Source organism: Oreochromis niloticus, linkage group LG18, assembly GCF_001858045.2.
Source record: "Oreochromis niloticus isolate F11D_XX linkage group LG18, O_niloticus_UMD_NMBU, whole genome shotgun sequence".
Lineage (NCBI taxonomy): Eukaryota > Metazoa > Chordata > Actinopteri > Cichliformes > Cichlidae > Oreochromis > Oreochromis niloticus.
In genome coordinates this window covers 11430905-11442471 of record NC_031982.2, presented here as the reverse complement: position 1 = coordinate 11442471, position 11567 = coordinate 11430905, and the positions used below count along the sequence as shown (strand labels likewise).

Sequence of the window (11567 nt, the reverse complement as noted above, 5' to 3'; positions counted from 1 at the left end):
GCAGATAACAAGCTGTGAAAATGTCAGTGTCAAAATGTTACAGGTGTGATTCAAATTAAAAATACGAGAGAAGGTGCACCATGATCACAAATGTGAGAGAGAATCTAGCCATTACTGATTTATAAATTAATCTCCCTTCATAGTAAACGTTGAAATACTTAAAATTCATATGACTGAAATGAAACACATTAATCTGAAACGAGCATCTTGAGCTACTTTTATTCATTAATGGATTTGTTGTTGAGCAATTTACATTTTTTATTAAATATCAGAAAACAGTGAAACTGCATGTTTGTCCACTGAAATCTTAAATTATCTTTTGTGTTAAACACTAAAAAAACTCACAATCATCCAGTTTCCAAAAATATAAATAATCTTCAATTGTTCATCTTTGAGAATTTGGGACAAAGAAATTAAAATATATATATATATTTGCTTTAAAAATACCAAGAATGGGTAAAGATAAAGTTAAATAGCTATTGAATTTCTCCTCTGACATCCTATTGGGAAAAAATCAGTCCAGAGAAATAGCTATTTAGCCTTTATCTGGATTTTTCTTTATCATAACTCCTTGGATAATGCAAGGAACGCGTGTCATCGGAAGAGGAACGTGCGTATTATTTGGCCTGAGGTTCTCCATAGTAAAGATCTGCTGCTGCTCAGAAGCCTTGAGGACTGTGAGAATTAGGGGAAAGTTCACACAGCACACAGAATGCCAATATTACGGGTTCTATTTTTTTTTTTTTAAACAACCTCTATTGGCAAGCCCTACGTGATCTGGGGGGAGACCACAATGAAGTCCTGGTTAACCCTCTCCTGTCTGCAGGCCAGACTAAGTAGGTGAAAGGTGACTCAGAGACTGCTGACAGTGCTGGGATGGGGAAACTCAGCACCCTCATTCATGGACTGGAATGCAACAAACATTCATTATTTCCCCCCCAAAGCCTCAGCAGGGTTAGGGGTTTCCACTGAAAGCCCTCAGCGCTCCAGTTAAAAATAGGCTTTTCTTGTTCAGTTTTATGCCCTTCATGTAATATGAGCGCTGAGGTCAACCCACACACATTTACCTTTGTTTTATCAGACTGACACACTGCAGGGATGATTCATATCCTCTCAGTTACAGTACAGCAGGATTATCACTGAACGTAAACATGTTCTGTATATTTACTGAATTTTTTTTTTACAGTTTAATGAAAGGCCAAGTGATTGTAGAGCAGGCACAAGCAGGATTACTGCATAACAAAAAACAGACTCGATTCATCCAACAATTCCTGTAATGAACCCGATGACTGTCTGGTTTACATGTGTCATGATGGTACATGCTGAGTACGTACCAGCCTTTATGCAGTCCTTCAGCACAATACAGAACTTGGGAGGGATGTGAGCCACAGTAAGGGTGTAAACGAACGAAGGATTATTTTTTTTCCTGTAAAGATTGCTAAATATTCCATCTGTCATGTGTGGAAAAAACAAGCTGTTTGAATGTGTCTGTTGAAGGAGACCTTGACATACAGCACACTGGACCGTTTCAGACTGTTGTTTTTCAGATATTTAGATTTCATCAGGGGTAGAAGTATTCAGATGCTTTACTCAAGTACACACAAGTATTTTCACAAACTGTGCTCATTACCCACAGCAAAGCAGTCTATTCTATTCTATATCATTTAATTATGTGATTTATAGCATGCTGCAGGTACACTATTAACATTAAGCTGCATTTTTAATGTTTTCATCTATTGACATGCTGCTGGAAACTTTAATCAGTGCCAGTGTTATTATATTTTACAAGATCATATGTGTAGAGTTTTAATGTATATGGAAAATAGTAACTGCCATCCAAAAAGTGTAAAGTTAAAAGTACATGATCTATCAAAATGTAAGGGACTTATGACACAAAGTAGCTACTGGAATTACTCAAGGTATGTACAAGTACCCCAGAGCTTAGTATTCGAGTAAAAACAAGAATAAAATCAGCTCAAACATGAAGAGCCGATGCTGTCAGCAGACAGTTTATATATTTACTCCAGAACAGACTAAACCCATTGATTAAACAAACTGTTGTTATCATTTTTTAAAAATTTGTTTAATGTCACGGATGTTAAACAGTGTGGGAATCAGTCTCCCCCGTTTCCTCCGAGCGAGCGTGTTTCCCTGCTCATCACCGCATCCACACCTCACTGCCACAGCTGCTTATTCAATTTCCCAAAATGGCCGCTCCCATCTCTGGCCGGCATGCTGACCTTTTACCCAGATTCCAAACACAGAACATCTGTAAATCCTAGTGCAGCCCCCCCTCCACCCCTACAGACATGGTTGTGTACGGGGGAATGGAAAATGGGAAGAATGAAAGAAGAAAAAAAAGCAGGTGCTGGAGGCAGTAAGCCGGTTCTCATGGGCTGGCTGTTTCATGAGGTTTTTGGGCGATTTACGTCACACTTTTTTCCACTTGTCTTTGGCGGAAGTTCACATCCCAAAATATTTAAATGAAGCAAATAAGGCAAGGCAAGGCAAGTTTATTTATATAGCACAATTCAACAACAAGGTGATTCAAAATAAAAATAAAAATGAAAAACTGAAGAGAAACCCAGAGGGAAGAAAACAATTGAAGCTTCTTCTTTTATGTCCCAGTTTGATGAAATTTATTTTTAATATGACCTATGAGATTATAAATATATGATCACACAAGACAGGCTCAATATTACAAACAAATCCATCATCACACATATCATGAGATATTCATGAGGAGCAGGAAAGCAGTGACCTTTCGAGCCGACTGCACAGCCGGCGAACGGAGCTCATGACTGCTCTGTGATTGACTCAGTGAAGATGGATTAAGGATGCAACTCTAGAAGACGAACAGGCCTGCATACAACAGGACTGGTCATCGATAAAAGGCTGGTTTTATTTATTTATTTATTTTTAATAATAGGGGTGATATCAGAATTATATATATATATATATATATATATGTATAGCTTTTACTTAGAGTCAATTTTAACTATTGATTAGAGCACCAAATCACAACAACAGTCGCCTCAAGCCGCTTTATATTATAAGGCAAAGACTCTACAATAATACAGTTTTACTCCTGGTGTAGTGTATCAGTTTTTTTTATTTAAAGGAAGGGTAACATGAAAGGTGGCCCTGATAGTCATGAAACATGCACCATAAGAGATCCATAGTGGATTGCAGCCGTAGCTAATTAAACATTTATTTAAATTTACAGTAATAAATCAGACCAGCGTGTCTGACACCACAGTAAAAAGTGGACATTTTTAAAATATACATCTTTCAAGATATTTATTTAAGCAGAGATACACTCAGGCACCATCCAGATGTAGAGGGGAACTAGCTAGAGCCAGTTTTCCAGCTCCTGTCCTCCAAATAAATGCCAAAGAAAACACACTTCTGCCTCCCAGTGGCCAGAAGCGAGAGCATACCCTGCCTACTTGCTCAGCCTTGACTTGTACTCATCTGTCTACATGGAGGGGTGGTGGTGGTGGGGGGGTCTTCAGTGCCTGCTTTACCGGTTTCGCCTTAAGCGCTGCATACTGAATGCGACGCAGCATCGAGCAAATCAAAACCTGCCAGTTTCTTTTAAGCCTCCAGCTGTCCTGAAACATGAGGTGTGACTTGTTTCACCTCCAGCTGGGTTCATTGGGTACATAAAAGAAGGGGATACGGGAGGATGATAGAAATAAACAATTCAATACATGCCCCCGTTTACATATTGCATGTTCCAAGAGAATCCTTCAGTTTCCACACGCTAAATGTCAGAATTATATGCCTGTTTGTGAACTTTAACAACCTGCTTAACCTAACTGTGACTTCTCAGCTCTTTTCAGTAAAATCGTGTATCTATTTTTCTCTTTGAGTTCAAAACATTTGGGACAAAAAACAAGTTATGTAAGGAAAAAGAATGCATAATTACTATTGCTCTTTTTGTGCAGCTGACAAAACACACACAGTGTACTGCGTGTGTATATAATTATTCATTATTGCTGAGCACACAGACAAACACCTTTTACAAGTCACCTCCTCTCAAACCTACATGCACAGACATGCTGCATGATACAAATGAACGTGGCGCTTCTGCTTGACTGACAGCTTTGGGATATTTTAACTTTTCCGATTGGACATATAAGGAACACATGCAGACAGATGCTGGATGCTTTTCCCTCAGTTTTTTTATTTTTATTTTTTTATTGCTTATGGACTAAACGAGTAACCCAGATGCAGGAAGCAGAAAAGTACACAATGTCACCTACACATTTTCCATTTTGGAAAATTTAGATATGTATAGACTGTGGCTGAGATCAGCAGCTGTCTTCCTGTCATATATATATTTTTTTCTTTTGATGGTGCCGGAGATCCACAGTGATTTACACACTTCTGGGGTTAAACCAAGTACATTGAACAAACTAATGGTATCCATTTAAGACTTTGAAGAGTAATAGAGTCGTCCTCAGGCTAAATTCAGCAAGACTATACAGAGAAATGTAATATAAGGACAGTTGGGTGACAGATTGCACCAAGAATTTGAGTCAATTCTGCCGTCTAAAGTGTGATCTCTTTTTTCCTCCCTTCTGGCCACAAAATCCAGAGTTACACAACAGCTATAAAAGCACAGCACCAAGATGAAATGCTGGGATGGTTACTAATGAAAACAACCAGGAAAGCCATTGAGAGAGTAGGCCAAAAGCTGCTTTTCAGCATGTTTTTGCTTTTTGTAAAGATAAAAAGAAAGATATTCTATGTTAACTACTTTCCACATCTGTGCAACGCTAACCGGTCCCAGCCCAGCAATTCAATTCAATTCAATTCAATTCAATTCAATTCAATTCAATTCAATTCAATTCAATTCAATTCATATAGCACCAAATCACAACAATAGTTGTCTCAAGGTGTTTATACTGTAAGGTAAACACCCTACAATAATACAGAAACCACAACAATCAGACGACCCGCTATGAGCAAGCACTTGGCGACAGTGGGAAGGAAGAACTTTCTTTTAACAGGAAGAAACCTCTGGTATGCTATGTCTTGGAATGATACTGCCTAAGTTATATATATGTAAACAGAATTGGTCCTAGCATTGAACCCTGTGGTACTTCATAATTAACCTTTATTTAGAAATGATTGCCAGGCATTTTCTTCCTTTAAAAAAAAGAAGAAAAATTCTCAAAATTGAAAACAACTAGTGTACTTCCAAAAATGTAAATCTAACGGCTGCCTAGCTCTGCACAAACAGACAACCAAAAAATATTCTCCTCACAGCAACTCTAAACATTTACAGGGATCATGGTGTATCTTTTTTAATCAGAACAAAATGTTTAAATAAGGAAGACCCGCCCCATGTTTGAGGTCAGGTAACTGTCTTTGAGGCTGTAACTATCTCATTTATTAAAGCACAGATTTTATGTGGAGTGAGATCAAAAACCTAATCAGTTTATTTCTATGTATTCCTTTAACAGTGTGTACATGCCGAGGAACCCTGTGGTAATATATACACTATGCTCTGAAAACATAAGCCACAGGAGAACAAAAAGAGTTTCCATGAATTCCTAACTAAATGCTGGAGCTGTAAATAAATATAAACACATATCTATATTGGCTTGGGACTTTGAACGATCTCTCCAGAACCCGTCTTTTACATTTCATGGACTTAAACCGCAAATCTCTGTGGCTGTTTAGTCTCCTTGGGGTTTCAGAGGATGCAGCTTTGTTCCTTGTTTGTCCCCAAAACGAGCCCCTTGGTGTGTACCCCAGTTACTGAGCCTGATTCCCATGAACTAATCGGCCTCTTATGAAACATTCATGCACGCACACTGAGTTTACCACGGCGTAAGGAGCACTTTGGGTCACAGGGTGTAGGTCGCTAATCACAATGATACTAATTCACTTCTCAATTAATTCTAATCAACAGGAGTGGAGGTGGAAGAGACACTTGAACTGAAGTGGGATCTGACTGTGAATGAGGCTTTTTGTGGGAAAGCTGAGGGTACTGGCAGACAACCTCCCCAGCGTTAAGCAGCTGGTGGTTTGCAGAAGAAAGAGAAGGAAAGTAGGCTTGTGTTACAGAGTGTTCTTGCTAAATAGACGAGGCTCTGACCTGCGAGTGTGTCCAAGCAGATGTGCACTCTTTAGCACTGACATTTCTGCAGGACTCGTGCTCTTATGTCTCTTATTCCTGCTGCGAAAATGACAATACGCTAAATTTGTTTGCAGTGAAACCACCCACCTCCTGTGAGAAGACAGTGTCATGCAGCATTTGTGTTTTGCAGAGGCGACTCTAACACTGGCAACGCTTTGCTTATTACATATTAATTAAGACATTTTGAGGTTTTTTTTACCTGAGTGAAAACATTTAAAAGGAAATCCACCACTTGAACCACTTCAAGAATTATAAGATTCCACATCGAGTGCATGACCTCTGACCATCTGCTGAATCCCCATTAAAACCCCAGTGACTGCCTTCATCCGCATTAATCCAAATCCAGAATCCTAATTGGAACTGTGGCACCAGAAAGCAGTTCACGCTTTGCTTTCCCCCCCTTTTTTTCCCTGTGTTTCACAAGTAACTGTGCAAATCAGAGCTATTCTTCTCAGCAGTACAGAAATGGAATTAAAAGAAGCAGTAATAATAATAATAATAATAATGCATACACAACAGTTTTAGCCAGTATGTTATTTTGTGTGTGTGCTTTTTCTTTACTTCTTTATTATGGTAAATAAAAATAATTTTGTCTTTTCACCCTGCCTGAAAGTTGGTACATAATCTTTTCTACGCATAACAGAAAATAGATCATTCACCTGATTTCTCCCAAATGAGCTCAGATAGACAGAGAGAATAACGTCCAATTGAAAATTTGGTAAATATTTTTTGTTTAAAACTTGGATTTTAGCTTGGCAAATTCCATTAAAGCTTGAGTGCTGGGTGTGTCAGCAGCTTGGGCTTGTACAGCATTATTTTGATTTTCTGTGGCTCCATAAACCCATGTAATAAATGCCAAAATCTTTAAGGAATGTAATATAAAACCTAAATGCAACACCACTGAAACTTAACTCTTCAGTGACCTCTGCAAAATTTTAGCATGTGCCAGCGACTGCATATTGTGCGTGCATTCAAACTGTCATAATATGTCTCTTTCTGTATTTTAGAGAGCACATCTGAACTGATGTGAAATCAACACCACCTTTAACTCAGATAATATTGGTTTCTCGAGCAGGTTTTGCAATGTTTAAGCCCGCTGGCTACTGTGGTTTGTGCTGTACATGACGCTACAATGACAAGCAGTGATGAGCAGCATACTGATTCATTTTTTTTTACCTAGAAGCTGTGATCCATATATGAAGCATATAAGTACATGAAGAAATAATGCAGGGATGTGGAGACCGAGTGCTTCCTGAACCCGACTGTACTTTTAAATTCTCCAAAGTTGTGTGGCATGGCCATAAGACAAGCCAGATCACATCACCCCACACAGACATTTTCATGTCTGGAACAATACATGATACCGTGCCAGTACTGACGTTTTTCCAGCAGTTATGGGACACAAAGCCTTGTAGCTACAGTGTTTACTTAAAAACCTGTGCTAGAGAGCTTCAAAACAGTGTTTTTTTTTCTTTACCATCCCTCCACAACAGGCTTTTTATCAGACGCCAAGAATCTGACCCTGTATTTGAGCCCGTCACTCTCCCGTCTGTGCGAGCACCTGCTGTTGTGCGGCGAATTGTGAAATATTTTGCATAAGTCATGCACACTGTGTGTGTGTGTGTGGGAGTGGGAGTGGGGTTGGGAGGCTGCTTTATAAAATAAATAAATAAATAAGTGAATGTATTGTGTTTCTGACCTTCGCACAATGAAGCTGCCCCCCCCCCTCTTTGCACTTTAGCTTACATAAAAGCAAATCAAGCATGTCTAAACTGTGTTTTGCATTTTATCACCCAGCTGCTTCTTCTGCTTATATATTTCTTTTTTCTGTGGCATGCTGTTCATGGTCACATGGTTATATGTGCATCTCTTTCTGTCTGTATTCAGAGTTATAGTTCAGGCAAGATCTTGCGTGTTATTTCAGCATGTTGTACTGTTTTTTTTGTCCACAGTTGTGAATGAAAACAGATAAACAGAATCAGCATGTTCTGAGTGAAAGATGAACTGTGCATGCTTGCAAGTTTTTATTCTGTCTTTTTAGCATTTCCCCCTTATAAAGATTCTCATTGACACTGATTGTGAAAATCTGGCTAAGTGGACCAACGTCATTTTCCACAAATTAAAGGCGGGAAATAAGGATAACCTTTTCAAATGCAGAGTGTACTATAGTTCAGTAAACAGCGGGGATGGAAGGGAACAGGGAGGGTGACAAAGAACTAGATACCAGCAGAGGGACTGAAAGAGAGGGGCAGGGAATGACTTCTAGTTACCTCTGGGGTTATTGTCCTCCTCTGTGTCCTATGGGCCCCATTTGTAAATTTCATGGCCTTGACCCAGGTCGTGGTTGGGTTCAGAGTGTGTACATCGGTGGCTGTCTCCCCTTGGAGGTTCCATCACCCCTGCGCTCCACTTCCTGTTACCCTGTATGCAGAAACAAAGCCCAAAGCCTTTTGCCAAGTTCCTTCATTTCCAGCGAGTCCTCTTCTAATATTTATAAGAACGTTATCATTAAGTGACTTAAACAATACCTTTATACACACTATACTTTTTGCATTGTATTACTTGAGACCTTATAGAACATACTGGTACAGAGGAAAGTATATGACGCTTTAAAAGAAGCCACAATAGCTATTTGCTTTATTGATGGCTATATAACTTATTACTAACAATTTAATAATGAACTATATCAGTATAAACTTTTTTACCTTTAGTTTTATACTTTTTGATGACACTAAAGTTGCATTTTGATCAAGCAGAATAAGAAACACAGTACTTTCGTGTTGTAGGAGATGCACTGTTAAACGCTTTTATACTTACTGATACATTTAGCAACGTTATTAGTCATTGGGAGTTTTGCTTTAGGTCGTCCGCAGATCCACACATACACCTTTCAGCTCTGTCGTCCTCGCCACCAACTCCAAAACACACCAACAGCGCTACAGTAGCTGCACTTCTACAAGTCATAATGTCCTTGATTTCTTCCTGGTTTCTCTGGAACCGTGTTAAAGATCTGAGACAAACAGACTTGTTGTCTCAGACTGCTGATGTTTTCTCCTGGCTGGGTTAGACCTTGGTGGCATGCAGGCAAACAAGTAGAGACCTTGGGATGGATTTTCTTCTAACCTGGTGTATTTCTGCTTCACAAAAAGAGTGGAAACAAGGACTGGTGGGAGATATGGGAGCGATACGGAAGAGGTGGTAAACACATGCCAAGCGAAGTTCTTGAAGGGTTGTTGACGCAGAGGGTTGGAGAGGGGCAGAATGACAGTGACGCAAGGGCCAAGGTGACATCGAGTTGTTTTCATGCACGGAGCTGCTGAAGACTGAAAACATAAACACAGTAGGACGCTCTCTTCTTCCTCATGTACTGCTTCTGTTGTTCCAGAGAACGCTGATTTTGAAGCGTTTGTGAGTAACAGTCAGCTACAAGCTGAAGTGTGTTTTCTGATTTGCAGGTAAAGCTCATTTGGGTAAATAACCACTTTAGGATAAATGGAGTTTATCAGGATTCATGTCTGAAGGTTGAAAAGAGACAAAGCAGTTTGTCTCTTCTCCCCTCTGTCTCTCACCTCTCTCACTGTGTTATTTTGTCTCCTTCAGGTTCTCCGAGAAAAGCTGTCAAGTGCCAGCACGCTCTCCCTTTACCCTGGCAGCTGAATAGATTCCAGGTATTAATTTTTGGCTTGGTGTCAGATTTCCTTTCTGGTTCTACATATACTACACGTTGATCCTTTCTTGTAGAAGTCACAGATATTTTCCCAATCTTTTTAGAACTCATACCTGAGTTCAGTTTCACTAACCACACTCAAGCCTGATTACTGACAGACCTGTTTAATCGAGAAACGACTTAAATAGAAGGTGTCTGACAAAGTGAAGCATTAAAAGATCTCAAAAAAGCAACACATTGCGCCACGATCTAAAAAAAAGCTGAGAAATAAAGTCATTGACATCTCTCAGAATGGAAAGGGATTACAAAGTAATTTCTAAGGTGTTAGGACATCACTGAACCACAGTGAGACCTATTATTCACAACTGGAGAAAACTGAAATTACTCCAAGAGCATATTGATGACTCATCCAGGATGTCTTACATGATCTGAAGACATGCAGGCCTCATTTGCCTCAGTTAAGGTCAGAGTTCATGATTCAACAATAAGAAAGAGACTGGGCAACAGTGGCACCCATGGGAGAGTTCAAGGATAAATCCACTGCTGACCAAAAAACCTCCACAAAGCCTCTCCTCACATTTACCAAAGAACATCTTGATGATCCCCGAGACTTTTGGGAAAATATTTTGTGGACTGACGACACAAAAGCTGAACCTTTTGCATTTCATTAAGCATATCATACCAGCAGTCGAACATGGTGGTGATGATGTGATGGGCTGGGACCGCTTTGCTGCTTCAGGACTTGGACAATTTGCCGTAACTGATGGAACCATGAATTCTGTTCTCTACCTGAAGATCCTGAAGGAGGATGTCTTACCATCTGTTCATGCCCTGAAGCTCAAGAATGCCTGGATTAAACAACAGAACAATGATCAGAAACACACCAGCAAGTCCACCTCTGAATGGCTGAAAACCCCCCCAAAATGAAGGTTTTGGTGTGGCCTAGTCAAAGTCTGAACTTAAATCAAAGATTAAGATGCTTTGGTCTAACCTTAAACAGATCGTTCATGCTCAAAAACTCTTCAGTGTGTCTGATTTAATTATTTCTGGAAAGAAGAGTGGGCCAAAATTCCTCCACATGGGATGTGAAAGACCCATTGTCAGTTAAAAGAAGTGCTTGATCGCAGTTCTTGCTGCTATGGTTGGCACAAACATGTCAGTGTGACAAATGTGCAAAAAACTATTAAATCATGAAGGGGGCAAATACTTTTTCACTGCACTGTATGTCTGAAAAAGGTGCCTAAGTGTTTAAGTTAAACTCAGCTTTGCACACAACCTGTCTGTAAAACAGGCCAAGGTAAAATAGGAGATCATTAAACTTACAGTGTACATAACTCAAACTGACCTCCTTTCCTGTTTAAACAACCGCTGAGATCCTTCAGAAACCCCAAGCTGGAATTTAGCCAGATACCTTTGCAGAGTATTAATTTACAGACTGCGCATTATTCCTCTAACTTATTTCATGACATTTACACATCGTTCAGAGGTAACTGACCTTAAAGTTCTGTAGTCCTCAACATTTAAACATGGCCACCCTAAACCTGGATCACCAGCATTCATGACCAGATTTCACTTCTAACACTGCAGAACAGAAAAGTAGATCAAGGAGACAGAACATTTCAAAACTGCATTTAGCAAAATTGGAAAGATCTGGAGGGGAAAGCATTGCTATAGCTGTGTTAACTAGTACATCCTCAGCTTTTATCTAAACTAGCTGAAAAAACGAGTCACATAAAGGTGTTTTGA

General features: G+C 39.5%; 1 long non-coding RNA gene across 1 annotated transcript; it reads right to left on the bottom strand.

Moving 5' to 3' along the window:
• Window positions 1-8242: 8242 nt before the first annotated feature.
• LOC109195542 (uncharacterized) lies at window positions 8243-11400 on the bottom strand. The gene is made up of 3 exons (XR_002057131.2): window positions 11317-11400; window positions 10504-10669; window positions 8243-8575 (listed from the first exon to the last, which is right to left on the bottom strand). It is a non-coding gene; the product is annotated as an uncharacterized LOC109195542 (long non-coding RNA).
• Window positions 11401-11567: the final 167 nt, after the last annotated feature.